Source organism: Sorex araneus, chromosome X, assembly GCF_027595985.1.
Source record: "Sorex araneus isolate mSorAra2 chromosome X, mSorAra2.pri, whole genome shotgun sequence".
Lineage (NCBI taxonomy): Eukaryota > Metazoa > Chordata > Mammalia > Eulipotyphla > Soricidae > Sorex > Sorex araneus.
The window spans coordinates 234,749,873-234,767,019 of NC_073313.1; the positions used below are offsets into that span (position 1 = coordinate 234,749,873).

General features: G+C 42.6%; 1 protein-coding gene and 1 pseudogene across 4 annotated transcripts in view; both read left to right on the forward strand.

Moving 5' to 3' along the window:
* Positions 1 to 17,147, forward strand: part of CDK15 (cyclin dependent kinase 15) — a 109,458-nt gene that overhangs the window by 80,485 nt on the left and 11,826 nt on the right. The window lies entirely within an intron of this gene.
* Positions 489 to 14,846, forward strand: LOC129399597 (pre-mRNA-splicing factor SLU7-like; annotated as a pseudogene).

The window sequence follows — 17,147 nt, forward strand, 5'->3', positions numbered from 1 at the left end:
AAAGAGAAGAGAGAAGAAGAGAAAGGAGGGGGGGAGAGAGCGAGAGAGAGAGAGAGAGAGAGAGAGAGAGAGAGAGAGGAGAGAAGTGTTTATTTTGGATGTGTTTCTGTGTTTGTGTGCATATATACACAATCTTAGATCTTAGATATGGGAGGAATTAAGTGCTTTCTCTGAGCACTGGAGAATCATGAGAGAATTTTCAAAACTGGAAGTGAATTTTGAGGTGGGTTTGCCTGGGGAAAACCCAGACAGGACTCGATCTTGTGTGAATTTTACAGGAGATTCCCTGAGACTTGCAAACACTCCTGGGTGGAGGAAACACAGACCTCCTTGCAATGATCTCAACATTTCCCAGGCATACACTTAAACCCTTAGAAATGGGATGAGATGAAAGTTGCCTCGGAGTTGTTTGCTTTAGCATCTGCCAGGAGAAGCAAAACCCTTTTATAACCACCCCCTTCTCTCTGCAGAGTAAGGTGATAGGTGACATGGGTATGTCAGGAGAGCAGAGGAGAGCAAGGCCTTTCCTGATTGGTAACCTGACACAGCCAAAGGAAATGGCAGGAGGGGCAGTAGGAGGAGGGAGCCTCCTTTCAGACTGGAAACTCGGGAAACACAAGTTGCCCAGAAATCAGCATGGTGCCTGGGCCGGAAGTTATCCCCTGAATCTAAAATCTACCGAGGCATCATGTGGCTGGAACACTCTAGTTTTTCTCAGAGTGGTAAGGAAGGGCTCTGTGAAGGCCGTGGGCAGAGCAGTCATGGCCTGGACTACTTCCAGGGACTGCCTTAGCGGAGTATTTTTTTTTAATCCTCTACCTCTTCAAATGTTTATGAAAGTCCAAAGTTGAGAGAATGAAGGTGGAAGGGACTCAGACTCAGAAGAGGGTACTGGGATAGGATGCAGGGTGATGAGGGTTGCCCAGGAGCTTTAGAGAAATGACTGGACCACAGTCCATGGGGTTTGCAAATGCAGCCCCACTGTCTCGAGGACATTACACTGCAACAGACCAGAACCCTTCGTTTGAGACTTCCTGAGAGACTTTATTTTTAAAGCAAGCCATTTAGGATTTCCCAAAATAACCATAATCCTACAACTGGGGTTAATGTCTTACTTAACCTTGTAAGAAGAGTCAGGCATCGGTATTTATTAAAATGCCATTAAGTGTCAAGAACATATTAAGTGCTATAAAAATTGAGAGGAAGAGGGCCTTGTCCTTGACCTCAAAGATCCTACGGCGTGGGAGGAACGGAGGGCGAGGAAGAGGAAACAGGGCACCCTCGTACACATATTAGCACAAATCATATCTAAACAGCCCCAGTCTGGCGTAATCAGCTACAGATGTTCAAAGAATATGTGGGTCTAAAGGCTGTTCTTGGGAGCAACCGGATAACTCCAGTGAAGTGGATTAGGCAAAGATGAATCTGGAGTGGGCTGGGAAGGAAGGAGAGGTTCCATTTGGCATCTGGCTAGAATAAAAGATGATCCAGGCAGATCTGGAATTCTCATCCCCTTCCTGGTTCCTCGCCCCTACCAGTTCCCCACTCCCATTCCAGTACCGTCTTCCCAGTCTGAATCCTGGAAGCCTTTCTAGCTTTCTTCTCTAAGACTGGAGATGTCTAGCGGCAGCTTCACCCGGTGCAGTCCCTCCTTCCCCTCAGGAAGTCTTCCCCATCAGTCAGTCCTTTCTCCAGGATCTGTTATTCTACCTACAGAACCATAACACAAGCATGGGGCTCTTCAAAGAGTCCTGGTGCCAGCTTTTGTCCGGTGGAGAGTAATCAGAAAGAAATAGTCACTGTCTGAACCAGGTGGAATTGCCAACATGAGGTTGACTCTCCCTGGTCATGGGAAGCGAAGCCACCAACGGAGGGACGGAGCCCGCCGTTGTGTGCGCATGCGTGTAGGTAAAAGAAAGACCCATCTGTATTCCTTCTCTGTCCTCCCAGCCACAGAGCCCAAATCTACTTTGACACTTTTAGAGAAATGAAAAGATGGAGTCTTGCAGGAGCCAGCCTGTGCTGGGGCGGGGGAGCTGAGGAGTGTGCACAGCAGGAGGGAAGTTGACTTTTCTTTATACATATAGGGGTTTTTCCATGCAGAGTTTAAATTATGCCTGATAAAAGGACTTTCGTGGATGTTTCAGTTCTTTCAAATTCTCCTGGCTTCCTCCCAATTAAATGAGGTTTGTCAAAGCCACAGGGCTCTGCTGCTGCTGCCTGGGCCGACAAGCACTTCCTGCAGCGACATCTCGAATCCCTGAGGGAGAAGATGAAAGGGCCAGCGAACACCAAGAGACAGGGGGCGGGGAGGGGGGAGAGCGCGTGCATGCACGTGTGTGCGCGCACGCATGTGTGATGGGCTGCAGAAATTGATTTAGAGACAGACTGACAGATAGGACTTGAGACAAGTAGACAGGGACAGCAAAGCTACCGGGGACAGCAAAGCTACCAGGAAAGCTGGACAGAAAAATAGAGGAAGAGAAAGAGAGAAAGTTTACCTTGATGCCAGTGTCCTCCATCAAGGCACATCTATCTCTGTGGCATGCAGTCCCTTAGCTAGGCAGTACCGGCCAGTTTTTTATTCCATTGGTGCCTTTATTAGGTGTCTCCTTGTAGGCCAGGAGCCCGGGCCCCCCAACCTGCAGAGACTCTAAGGCATTATTTCTGAGGAGGCCTGACCCAGGCAGGAGAACTGTGTAAAAACAAAAACAAAAGCAAAAAAAAAAAAAACCAAAGCAAAATAAAAAATAATTCCAATGGAGTTTTCTGTGAAAGCTTTGGAAAGAGAGATTTCCTGCCATAATTATGCAAGAAATTGTGATGTCTGGTGGCATTTCAGAGTGGAATTGTTTAAGGGGATATATTTAGAGCATTTTATTATTCTGGTGTCTGGATAACAAAGTTGTCACTTTAAAATATATTCCACTTCCACTTTGATGTGGGAGATGCCAGTCCTTCTTGTCTGCCCTCTGAAGAAGACAAATGAAGCATGAAACCTGTGGCTGGGAAACGTGTGGATGTGGAAGGTGGAAGTGGGAAGTGGCCTGGAAATTCTCCTCCACTCAATGCAAGCATATTCCCACCCATCCGAAACTGTGTCCTGAACACTTTCTCTAGTCTGTGGCTTTGAGTCACAGAGGAAATCAGGACATTACTGGCCACAAAAAAGCAGGACATGAGGCTGGAGAAGGTAGTACAGCAGGTAAGGCACTTGATTTGTTCACGGCTGACCCCGGGTCTGATCCCCAGCACTGGTTCCCCAGAACCTCCAGGAATGATCTCTGAGAACAGAGCTAGGGGCAAGCCCTGAGCACAGCTGGGTGTGGTCCAAAAACATAAATAAAAACAAAAGAAAGACATGCAGGATTTGTTCCTTCTGGAGTGCATTCTTAAGTGTGGAAGCATGACTCTCAGAATGGTCTGCATGTGGGAACTTTTGCCAAGAGTTGACATTTCCCTTACTGGCTCTTGAACACCTGAAGAAACATTTGTCAGAGGAGAAATTATTGGTAGTCACTCTCCAAACACACCCAACAGCCAGCTGATGGTTTTTGCAGATGGTTGGGGGCTGCTCCCTCTGCCCACTCGGTCACCGGCTTTCAGCCCCACTTGAGGTTCTCTGGCTGGGCCAACAAGGCAGGATGTCAGCTGGGCAGCCAGCAAGGACCTAAAATTAGGCTCCTGGCAAATCTCTAATCTTAGCTGCAGGTTCAGCTTCTTCACTTAATTCCCCTTGCCCTCAACGTGAACTTGGGCTCTGGGAAAGGATCAGTGTTTAATGATTGGGGGAGTGGGGGGGTGGGGGAGTGTGGAGAGGAGAAAATCATTAAGTTGCCCTTCTAGAAACTGGCTCCCCTCTGTTCTTTCAAGGACTCTTCCTAATGTTACCTTAGAAAGTTAAGACTGATTTTGGAACCTGGCCATTTTGAGTCACCGACACTGATCCACAAAAGGTTTTTTTTTTTTTAATCTGGGGCAGTAAATGCCACGTGATTTAAGAGTCTGGTCCATAAGCCGAGGTCCTTGATCGGCAGGACATCAAAGGCTATTTCGCTCAGTGGGTTGGTCCTATTTTATTTTCCAAATCCCAGGCTTGAGTCTCTCCCATTCTTTCCTGGACTAAATCCCCCCTTTTCCTTTAAAACAGATTTCAGCATCTTAGTGCGGGGAGGAGGGGAATCTTTTTTTTTTTTAATTTTTTTTTATTAGTGAATCACCATGAGTTACAGTAACAGACTTATGAACTTTCATGTTTGCATTTTGTTTATATCCCTCCACCAGTGCCCAGTCCCCTCCACCAATGTTCCCAGTAACCCTCCCACCCTCCCACCCCATCTCCCCAACCCCACGCCACCTCTGTGGCAGGGCATTACCTTTTGTTCTCTCTCTCTCTCCTCTCTCTCTCTCTCTCTCTCTCTCTCTCTCTCTCTCTCTCTCTCTCTCTCTCTCTCTCTCTCTCTCTCTGGGGGGAATCTTAAAACGTAAAAGCTTGCAATTGTTTCTTAAGTAACTTTGCAAAAACAACATCCCAAAGGGCTTCTTATTATTATATACTTCATGCTTGTAAGGATGGAAAAAGTTCTGGTATCTATATCTTTGAAGCCTTTAAGATGCCTTATGCATTTTGGCCCCTTAAAATTTAATACATTTTTTTGTTTTGTTCCAACTTCAGGGCTTTTAATATTTTTATCTCTTTAAGATCCTTGGAGGTCTTTGCTATTCCTTTCCTAAGCTCACTTCTGTTGGTTAAATTCCCTTCCTCCTTCATGTAGATTTTGCCATTTTATTTTATTATTTTACTGTGGACCTGTCCCACTCATTTGCTTGTACCAGACTATAGATCCAATATACTCAGGCTCTAACACAGTGGGAGAATTATGTTCCAGTTAATTCACTGAAGATTCATTGAGGATCTATCAGGTGTCATATTGAGAAGTACAAAATGAGCTAGTCATAATCCTGTCCTCAAAGAGTTTGCAATCTATAGGAAAAATGGGACAAGGATATTAACAACTGCAGATCAAGTGGTGAGGTGCTCTGAGTGTTCAAAGGGGGCAATATTTTCTCTGCGGATTCACAATGGCTTTGTGGACAGGTCTTGAAGTCTTTCCAGGAAGAGTAAAGTAAAATAAAGTAAAGCTCTTTAAACCATCTCACATAATTTGAAGGTGTCCTCTTTTTAATAATAGTGGCACAATCCTGATGTTCCGTCTTAGTTTTTACTTATCATTCTATACTTTCCTGCCACAAACCTAATATGTGCTAATGAAATTTAACATTTTTATGCTAATAATTTCAAATAGGTTCTTGTAATTATTTTTATTGTTTGGTGAGTTCAAAATTTAACCAGAATATATTCTCATTCTAGAGATCATTCAGGTTTCAAGAACTGGGGATGGTGAGAGAAAGAGAGATGGTCTTGTAATCTAACTTAAAACATTCTACCTCCAAATCCTCTGTTAATCAGTACTTAAGAAGCAAAACATTAAGAAGCATGTTTTAAAAAAAATCCTCCATAGCAACTGGAGAGATAATATAGAGATTAAGGCACTTGTCTTGCATATGATTGACCTGGATCCAATTCCTAACACTACATATGATCCCCCCTAGCACTGTAGGAATGATCCCTAAGCACAGAATCAAGAGTAAGCTCTGAGCACCACTAACTGTGACCTCCAAATATATATGTATGTATACATATATGTTACTTTATAACATACTTTGTCCTCTATGCTTGAAGAAGTTATCTTCACTCCATTTTAGTGCATTGGGCATGGTTGGTTTGAACGCTGGTTGTTGGTGTTGCATAGAAAAGTGTTGCTAGGGACCAGAGAGATTATACAGTGGGTTGAGTGCTTGTCTTACACACTGCCAACTGGGTTATATCCCTGGAATCCCATATGGGTCCCCAAAACCTACCAGGTATAATTCTTCAGTGCAGAGCCAGAAGTAACCCCTGAACACCACTGTTGTTGCCCCCTATGCCCTGCCCCCCAAAGAAAGAAAAGTGTAAAGGAAAGTGTTGCTAGAAGTCTGGGTAAACCAAGTTCCTTGGTCCTACCTAGCTTTTAAGTAATTGAATTTATTAGCATCATAATATGCTCATGCTATCAAATAATAATATTCCAAGTAAAGGTAAACTTATACCAAATAAAGATAAACCCTCAGGAAAGGTAGCACAGAGGTAGTGTGCTTTTCTTTACACACCTGACCCAGGTTCTATCCCAACAACATTTGTGGTCACCTAATTCCCTACAGGAGTAACCCCTGAGCCCAGAGTATGCCCTGAGCACAGCCAAATGTGGCTCCAATCCCCACCCCACCCCCCAAATAATATTAATAGAAACCCAAAGGTAAGAGATAGAAATCCTTAGAATGGTAGAGTCTTAGAGATTAGCTACTCCTTGTCTTCATTATATAGATGGATTTGTGACACCCACAGAAGAATGGTAGTTATTGGGCAACTATCCATGCACTTTGAATAAATTTTCACAGTCTGTATATTAATTGTTTTGATGGGGTTATTGTCCTTGTGTTACATATTAGGAAATTGGGCTGAAAGAGGCTAATAGTTCAAAGTTATGTGTCCTCCCTCCTTCCTTCCTCCCTCCCTCCCTCCCTCCCTCCCTCCCTTCCTTCCTTCCTTCCTTCCTTCCTTCCTTCCTTCCTTCCTTCCTTCCTTCCTTCCTTCCTTCCTTTCTCCCTCCCTCCCTCCCTCCCTGCCTCTCTTTCTTTCTTTCTTTCTTTCTTTCTTTCTTTCTTTCTTTCTTTCTTCTTTTCTTTCTTTCTTCTTTCTTTCTTTCTTTCTTTCTTTCTTTCTTTCTCTCTCTTTCTCTCTTTCTTTCTTTTTCCCTTTCTTTCTTTCTCTCTCTTTCCTTCTGTTTTTGGGCAACACTTAGAGGTTCTCAGGAACTATCTTGGCTCACAGTGCTCAAAGGCTACTCCCAACTTCTTGCTTTGGGGTAACTTATGGCTGTACTCAGTGGACTATGTGGTGCCAGTAATTGAACCCAGGAGGTCTTTTGCATGCAAATCTGGTGTTCTGCCCATTCAGCTAGCTCTCCAGCCTTTGGTTTTTAAGACTTCTTTTTTTTTTTCTTTTTGGGTCACCCATCGATACACAAGGATTACTCCTGACTCTGCACTCAAGAATTACTCCTCACAGTGCTCAGGGGACCATATGGGATTCGGGAATTGAGCCTGGGTTGGTCGTGTGTAAGGCAAACACCCTATCCACTGTGCTATCGCTCCAGCCCTAGTTTTTAAGACTTCTTAAAGTTTTGTTTTTGTTTACTATTAGCTCAATTTCATAAAAAAACAGAAAATACCTCAGGAATCCAAATTAAATTGGGAAAAAACATAAAATAGCAGTTTTCTATGAAAAAAAAAAAGATTGCACCAACACAATTACACAACACACAATACACCAACAGAATTAGTGATTACATAAATACAAATAACTTAGATTGTTTTGTGTTTGGTTAGTTGGTTTGGGGGCTATATCCAGCCCCTCGGGGCTTAATTCCTGGCTCTGTGCTCAGAGATCACTCCTGGCAGGGCTCTGGGGAACATATGTGGTGCTGGGATCAAACCCAAGCAGGCTATGTGCAAGGCAAGAATCCTACTTACTATACTATCCTTTCAGCCCTAAAATAGTTTTTCCCCCTTTACCTAATTACTCCCAGTGTTGGAGTCTTTGTTGATGGTGATATAAATTGAGATAATCTTTGCAAACCATTTTTGGCAAACATAGCAGAAACCATAGAAACAGTCACAACCTTCAAATCCACACTTTTCCCTCCCTGGAACTTATCCACAGGAACAATTGAACCTCAGTGCATAGGAATATGAATTTTTAGCATTGTTCATGTTTTAGTTTTAATTATAAAATTATAAAATCAAAATAAAATAAGATTCTAGATATTAAGTCTGGAAAACCAATTATACAAAAATATTAATGTTGGTATATGGACTCAGCACACAAGTACTCTGTAAGTAAAGTATTACATCACTGGAGTGTGTGGTAAAAAGAAAATGAGCTAAAAGAAAATACGATACAGTATTTCATCTTGTGAACCAGAGAGCAAGTACAGAGTGTCAAGACCCTGCCTTGCATCCTGCCAGCCCTGGTTTGATCCCTGCAACCACATAGGTCCCCCTGAGTATCACAAGGAGTGATCCCTGATGACAGAACCAGGAGGACATTCTAAACTCTGCCAGGTATGGCTCCAAACCAACCACCCAAAATTGCATGCTGTAATGAAATCTATAAAATGTATAATGTGCTGCAAACAAACTGAGGGGGCTAATGCACAAAAATTAAACTCTTGAGGTCAGAGAGAGTTCAGAGGCTGAACATAGGCTTTGCCCAGGTTTCATCTCTGTTAATATATGGTGCCCCCAGCACCTCTGGGAGCAACCCCAGAGAACAGCCAGGTGTGGGTCCTACCCCCTCAAAATAGTTATTCTAGCTAAGGGGGGTTGTAGCTATTTTCTCCTTTCCCCAAAGTTATAGTTTTTATTTTGGGGGCCAAACCCAGCTAAGGGTTTAATCTTGGCTCTGTGCTCAGGGATCACTCCTGGCAGGTTCGGGGGACCATCTGAGGTGCCGGGGATCAAATCCTGCTCGGAGCATGCAAGGCAAATGCTCTACCTTTTGTTCTATTGCTCTGGCCCCCAAAGTTTTCTTTAATATTAATGTTATTGTTGAAAAGAATGAGTGAAGACAAGTGGTACAGGGAGCTCACGCTCTTGCTTGGGAGCGAAAGGGTCTGTTTTCCCCTTTAGTAATGCCATTGGCCTTCATAAACCTCAATTTCTCAATCTATACAACGGATTAATACTAGCCCGCTTTACCCTAGATTATCAGTATGTTTATTTTATAAAGCTTTTAACTCACTGCATGCAAGGGTTCGTCTAAATGTGATCCTGGGAGAAGGAGAGGCAGGAGGGAGAGGAAAAGATAAATAGGCACTAATTAATTTTAAAAGGAAAGATCATTTGCTTTCATCGGAAATGCATATGTGCTGTGCCCCTAGTCAGAGTTTTAAGTGCACTCCGTGTTAGTTAGCAACTTCAATTTAAAGTACTGTGTGATCCTTTGGGCTTTGAAGATATGAAGCCTATATACATACACATGAGCTAAAATTACAGTGGAGTCGGAGGCAGTGTGCACTCTGAATAATGAAGTGCATTAAGCAACTCCAGCTGATGGACAGAGGATGTGTAAGAAGAGCCCAAGAACCACGTGACAAAAGAAATTACCAGACATTTTGAAATGATGATTTAATTTCCAACCGTTCTTTTTAACTGGTGCTTTCTCCTTTTTGCCATTACAGACAAGTGGAGAGATTTGATTATCTTGTTTCCTGTGAAAGGTTATTTAGCTCCTCAATCCCATTAAGTCACTTTCTGCACTCCAGTGCACACAGCCTTCACCAGGTTATCAGCCCAGGAAGAGTAAATGGAGACACCAGGATCAAATTTCTAAAGAAAGGAAAAGTTAAAGCAAAGTTTGAAAGGGTGACAGCCAACAGCCCTGAGCTTAAGGAACTCAATTAGACTGAAAGACAACTATCTCATTATCTTGTTCAGAAATGATCTAAATACATAAGAATCTCAAAGTTTTAAATAAACTTGTCCTACTGACTGTCTAGATGACTGAATTCCCCTTCTCAAAAATTTTTAAACACCCGCTTTGGTATTTATTTATTCTAAACGCGAAGCAGCTGCGATAATTATGCTGTCAGGTTCGGGAAGCTAATGAGGAGTCAGCCCCACAGAAGGCTGTGTTTTTGGGAAACTGCTGCTTTTGGGAAACGGCGCGAGGCTGCTTTTTTCTTCCTTCCTTCTTTCTCTCCCCAATTTGTTTTCTTCTAAGAGTTGTGAAGGAAATTTGGGCAGCTCACAGCCAAACTGGAATCCTTGGTTAGTGGTTGCCTTCTCAGCACTGTTCTGCCAGATAATGCATGTAATGTTTTATCTCCCTATCTCTCTTTCTTTCTCTCTCACTCTCCCTATCCCTTTTTCCTTTTCTTTATTTTTTTTGTTTTAATTTTTGGGCTACCACTGGCTGTTCCCAGGGTTTACCCCTGGCTCTCCTGGCATGGCTCAAGAACCGTATGTGGTGCTGAGGATCCAACCTGGGTCAGCCACATTCAAGGCAAGAGCTCTACTCACTGTACTATCACTCTTTTTCTTCTCTCTTCTTTTTTCTTTCTCCTCTTTTTTTCCTCCTCCAAAATTCCTGCCCTCTCTTTTTCCTTCCCTCCATGATTTGGTAGAGGGGCAAGTTGCCCTAGGAAATTTCAGCCCCTCCCAGAAAATTTTCCAAGGAAGAGATACGAATGGCTAAAAGGTACATGAAAAAATGCTCTGCATCACTAATCATCAGGGAGATGCAGATCAAAACAACCATGAGATACCACCTCACACCACAGAGAAAGGCACATATCCAAAAGAACAAAAGCAACTGCTGTTGGAGAGGATGTGGGGAGAAAGGGACCCTTCTACACTGCTGGTGGGAATGCCGACTGGTCCAGCCCCTTTGTAAAACAATATGGATGCTTCTCAAAAAATTAGAAATTGAGCTTCCATTTGACCCAGCAATACCACTTCTGGGAATATATCCTGGAGAAACAAAAAAGTGTAGTCGAAATGACATCTGCACTTACATGTTCATTGCGGCACTGTTTACAAAAGCCAGAATCTGGAAAAAACCCAAGTGCCCGAGAACAGATGACTGGTTAAAGAAACTTTGGTACATCTATACAATGGAATACTATACAGCTGTTAGAAAAGATGAAGTCATGAACTTTGCATATAAGTGAATCAACATGGAAAATAACATGCTAAGTGAAACAAGCCAGAAAGAGAGGGACAGACATAGAAAGATTGCACTCATCTGTGGAATATAAAATAACAGAGAAGGAGACTAATACCCAAGAATAGTAGTATATAATACCAGGAGGTTGGCTCCATAGCTTGGAAGCTGGCCTCATACGTTGGGGGAAAGTCATCCCAAATAGAGAAGGGAACACCAAATAAAATGTGATTGGAGATCCCACGCAGGAAGGGAGATGCGTGCTGAAAGTGGACTAGTGACTGAACATGATGGCCACTCAATACCCCTATTACAAACCACAACACCCAAGAGGAGAGAGAGAGAACAAATTGGAATGCCCTGCCACAGATGCGGGGTGGGGTGAGGAGGATGGGATTGGGGGTTGGGAGGGATACTGGGTTCATTTGTGGTGGAGAATTTACACTGGTGGAGGGATTGGCTCTCGATTATTGCTTGAGGGAAAAACAAGCATGAACATGTGTGAATCTGTGACTGTACCCTCACTGTGACTCACTAATTAAAAAATAAAATAAATAAAAATAAAAATAAATTTTTATTAGTGAATCACCGTGAGGTATAGTTACAAACTTATGAACTTCCATGTTTGCATTTCAGTCATACAGGGATCATTTAATACTGTTAATAAAAAAAAATTTCAGCCCTTCCTCTCTCCATTTCTCTAAGACATTGATTCCTCTGGGATGCTCCCAAGATCATTTGGGCTGCAGTTGCTTTGAGAGGACCCAAGTAATATACCACACATAACTGGCTGTTCTGGCTCTGACAGGAGCTAAAAGAAAGTGGAACACAAAATTGATTGTAAAAAATGTTGCTGTGAAGATGATTTCTGTGCCTTGGCAAAATGTGCTACCTCCCTCTCAAGTCAAGTAGCTGTGTGACCCACAGCCTCGTCCAGTGAGGCAGAGGGCTCTGCAGGGTTCCCACTTCCCCTCTGTGCCAGCAGCTTCCTCCAGCACATCATATTGGAAGTTTCTCCTTTTGAGAAATGTACCATATTTTTTTTTTTTTTTTTTAGAATGAGCCAGACCGTCAGGTTGTAAACCTAGGAAAAGCAATGTCCAAGTGGAAGGCTGTCCTGAGCAAGCTTTGTGGCTGTGTTTCGCTAACAGTGGCTGTTGCCACCTCCTCTCTTTCTCAGAATGTATCTATGCCGATGCTCTCAGCATAGCTGTGGGTTATAAAAAAAAAAATAACACCAAAGCATTGGGAGTAGCTACTGAGCACTGCCAGATGTGAGCCAAACCTCTCCACCCGTCAAGATAAAGAAATAAAAATATATTGTGTGTCAGGAACAACGTAAGATGCTTTTCATATATTATCTCCCTTAAAGCTACCGAGAGTATGGAGCCCGCGCGGCAGAGACTGGCAAGCTACCCGTGCGTATTGGATATGCCAAAAACAGTAACAATAAGTCTCTCAATGAGAGACTTTACTGGTGCCCGCTCAAACAAATCGATGAGTAACGGGATGACAGTGACAGTGATCTCCCTTAAAAGTATATCAACCGCCAGCAAGTTACTTTTGTCCCCTTATTGCAGGATGAGCCACCTCCAGTACTGACTTTTGGAGATGTTGGCCCTTAGTTTCTGCATTGAAAGCACTCTAGGGGAGAAGAAAAAAGCTTAAGTGATCCTCACCTTGATTCTCAGATAAAAGAATGAAATGGTTTCCTGTTCCAAAAGCTCTGAAATTCCTGTGATTTTAAAACAAAATGGCTGTTCTGAAGTTGGGAGCCTAAGAGGAAGTGTCAAAAAGCTCTTCACTCTCACTACCCATGGCAAATAGCTGTCGAGGAACTGTCCAAGGCCTCTCGAGACTGACGTCACTCATGGTGCAATCAGCACCCAGCACCCCAGTGTGCAGGTACATGCCTCCAGGAAACTGCTACAGGGGTCCCCCCAAGAAGGCAGGACCTGGAAATAAACAGTGAGTGATTGGTTATATTTTTCTGTTTTTTGGTCACTTGCAGCGACACAAGAAGGTCAGATTACCATAGCTTCTGCTGCTATGGATGCAGCTAATGCTGCTCCACTGTCAGGATCCAGGGAAATGAGTTTGGAAAAACCAAAGAAAATGACCAGAGAGGATTAGAGAAAGAAGAAAGAGCTGGAAGAACAACAGAAACTCGGTAATGCTCCTGCAGAAATTGATGAAGAAGAAAAATACATCAACTCTCATATTCCTCAGTATATATCTTCAGTGCCTAGATATGTTGATCCATCAAATAGACCTACTTTAAAGCGCCACATCAGAGAAACAGAATTAGTAGAGCTCATCTGGAGAATGGTACAAGAAGGGTCACTGTCACTGTCATCCTGTTGCTCATCGATTTGCTTAAGTGGGCACCAGTAACGTCTCCATTGTGAGACTTGTTGCTACTGTTTTGGCATATTGAATACGCCACAGGGAGCTTGCCAGGCTCTGCTGTGCAGGTGGGATACTCTAGGTAGCTTGCCAGGCTCTTTGAGAGGAATGGAGGAGTTAAACCCGGGTCGGCTGCATGCAAGGCAAATGCCCTACCCACTGTGCTATCACTCCAGCCTACAAGAGGGGTTTAAAAGAGAACTACATAGCTATCAAATATTGCAAGGGAGCATGTGAAAATTGTGGAGCCATGACACACCCCAAATAGCACTGCTTTGAGAGACCGAGGTGAATTGGAGCAAAATTTACAGGGACTAATGTATCTCTAGATGAACATGTTTAGCCTCAGCTGATGTTTGATTATGATGCAAAGTGGGATCGGTGGAAAGGCTACAATACAGAGGAACACATGAAAATTGTGAAAGAATATGCCAAAGTGGATCTGGCAAAGCAAACACCGAAAGCTCAGAAACTCCAAGAAGAATTAGCCTCAGGAAAATTAGTGGGACAGGCTAATTCTCCAAAACACCAGTGGGGAGAAGAGGAACCAGCTTCTCAGGCAGAGAAGTACCATAATATTGAAGTTGAGGATGAAGATAAATATGCAGAAGACATTGACATGTCAGGACAGAACTTTGATTCCAAGAGATGGATCACTGTCTATAATCTCAGGATTCGAGAAGATATTGTAAAAATATTTGTGGAATTTAGATCCAAATTCTACCTACTATGATCGCAAAACCAGAGCAATGAGAGAGAATCCCTATGCCAATGCAGGAAAGAATCCAGATGAAGTGAGCATTGTGGGTGATAACTTTGCTAGATACACAGGTGATACCATTTCAATGGCTCAGACACAGTTGTTTGCTTGGAAAGCCTATGACAGAGGATCAGAAGTGCACCTACAAGCGATCCTATGAAACTCAAACTGTTATATGTTCTTCAAAGTCAAAAAAGAAAACCTCAGAGAACAGCAGAAATAAAGCATCTTAGAGAAGTTTGGTGGCCAAGAACACCCTCCAGCTGAACTGCTCTTAGCTCAAGCCGGAAACTATGTAGAATAGTCAAGACATGTGACAGTCATCAAAGGGCAGGAATGGGCTGTCACCTGCTCCATCTATGAGAAGGAGGTGAAGATCCACAATCACACGCATATTTGGGGATCTTACTGGAAAGATGGTCAATGGAGATACAAATGTTATCACTCCTTTTTAAAGTATTCCTACTGTACTGGAGAGGCTGGAAAGGAGGATTGCTAATTCAGAGGATTCTATTCTAAATACAGCTGGAAAAGAATCAGTGAAAAAGCCTCAAACCCTTATGGAGATACATCAGGAAAAACTAAAAGAAGATAAAAAAGAAGAAGAAGAAGAAGTGCCTAAAGAGCAGCTCAAATAGTGATGATGAAGAAAAGAAATAAGAAAAATTGAAGAAGGCGCTGAACACAGAGAAGGCCTGCCTTCTTCGTGTCAAAGAGATCATGCAGATTGATGAGAGGAAGCGGTGGTACGATACTGTATATGAAACCCAGGAGCCCACAGAGAAAGAAATGGAGACCTATAGAATGAAATGTCAGAGGCCAAACAACCTTATGGCCTCATTCCTAGGACAGTAGTGACTAGTCACAGATGTCCCCCAGATAAACAGTGGTGGTACTCTTCTCAGCTGCTTGCTGAAGATGGTAGGTGGCAAAAATCATGTCTGCTCTTCATGCTGCCTGACGTAATAAAACTTCCAGAAGTTGCATAGTAAATTTATTCCTCTCAACGTTAACAAGACAAAGTAGAAAAAAAGAAGAGGTACATTAAGATTGTGTATGTTGGTGGGGGGGTGGGGGTGGGCAGGAGAGAAACTGGAGACATTGGTGGTGGGAAATGTACACTAGTTAAGTGATGGGTGCTGGGTGGAACATTATATGATTGAAACCCCCCAAAAAAGATTGTGAGTGTATGTGTGGCACATACACATACAGCTGGAGAAGAATCAGTGAAAAAGCCTCAAACCCTTATGGAGATATGTCAGGAAAAACTAAAAGAAGAGAAAATGAAGAAGAAGCACTAAATGAGCAGCTCAGACAGTGATCAGGATTAAACCCAGGGTCTAACATGTGTGAGGCAAGTTCTCTCCTACTGAGCCACATCTCTGACTACTTTAGATAATATTTCATTTCCAGTTTTATATTAGTGATGTAAGAGCCTCTTGTTCTGCCTATTAAGAATACCTTCTCAGTATTTATTAAGTCTCAAACTATGCCCTTAATTTTTATATAGCCTTTTAGTGTTATCATACATTTTGAAGGAGGATTATTTTTTCCTCAAAACATAACTAGTAACTATAATTAGAGTTATCTGACAGTCACTTGTTATTTTGCCTTCTGGGCTTTTTCTGATCTGAAGCTAAAAACAAATTATTCTGTCTTGAGCTTTGGGTCATTGAAAGGAAATCTGTAGGACATGTGAATAATTTTATCCTCTTGTGTCACTCTGTATAATAATTTTGTTTTCTACTTAGTTATGCAATTTTTATTTTGTAAAGTAATTCCTTGTACTTCACACTGAGAACTGAACGTGTTAGCTTTTAAATGGAAAATATCACTACATTGTCATCCTGGAGTCCGTGCTCACTGATCAGTGACCATCTGGACGTGAGCCTCTGGACAGAGAAATTCTGTCCTTTATCAAGAAGGATACAGTCTATCATGCTCTTTGTTCAGAATAATAATTGTTGGACCAGGAAGATAAGCTGAAGCGCTGGAGTGCATGCTTGGCACAGTTCTCAGCCACCCTAGCACCACTGGGAAACCCTCTCTCTGCCCCCACCAAAGTGATTGCCCATATGTAATAACTGTGAATATTAAATCAGTTTTTAAAAGATTTTTTTAAAAAAGAAAAAGCACTCCTGGAACAACATGTGCTGAACAAACCCCAGCATTCGCCAAAATACAAAGTGTCTGTATTTTGAGACCAGAGGGATTGTATAAGTGGCAGGATACTTGCTTTTCATGAGGCTGACTACGTTCCATCCCTAGCACCCCATATGGTCCCCCAAGCTCCACCAGGAGTTATCCATGAGTACAGAACCCAGAGTAACCCCTGGGTACTGCCAGGAGTGGCCAAAAACTGAAAACAAATGAAAAAAGATTTCAGCATTCTGAACTAACTAGATGCCAGAATCAGAAAAGACAGGACTATTTAATAAATAAATAAAATAAATAATATACAGGCACACATATATATATATTAAAACTATACCATAGTTGCACTTTAGAATCTTTTTAAACAGACAATAAAATATGTAACAGAATTTGAATGTTTCCCAAACATGTCTAACCCAGTATGATGTTCATTGCTTTTCATCACTGGAACAAAGTCCACTTTCCTGGGCTTGAAAGTAACTTCCTTTACATCGAGTTTCAACCCATTTTGTCATGTGTATTCTTCTCTGACAACTGCCAGACAATTGCACTTTTCTCCAACACTTTCCTGCACACACTTGTTCCTGTTTGTCCTTTGTTCCTCTGGAGAGGCCCAGCCTTTCCAGACTGTGAAGGGAGAACAGTTATGTGCATTTCCAGTCTTCTCGGCTTTCAAAAAAGCAATAAAGGGGCCAAAGAGATAGGAAAGCAGATAAGGCAATTACCATGTATGTGTATGACCCACATTCAATCCTTGATAACATGTATGGTCAGTCCCCTGAGCACTGCCAGGAATAATCCCTGATCCTCAGCCAGGGATATCCTCCCTAGAAGTTCAGTCATCATAGACTGGAGAGAGAGTAAAACTGCTAAGGCCTTGCATGTAGTCAGCCCATGTTCAACCCCTAGCACAACACCACATCTCCAAAGCCTGCTAGAGTGATCCTTGAGCACCAAACAAGGAGTAAACTCTGAGTCTATAACCAGGTGTGGTCCAACCAT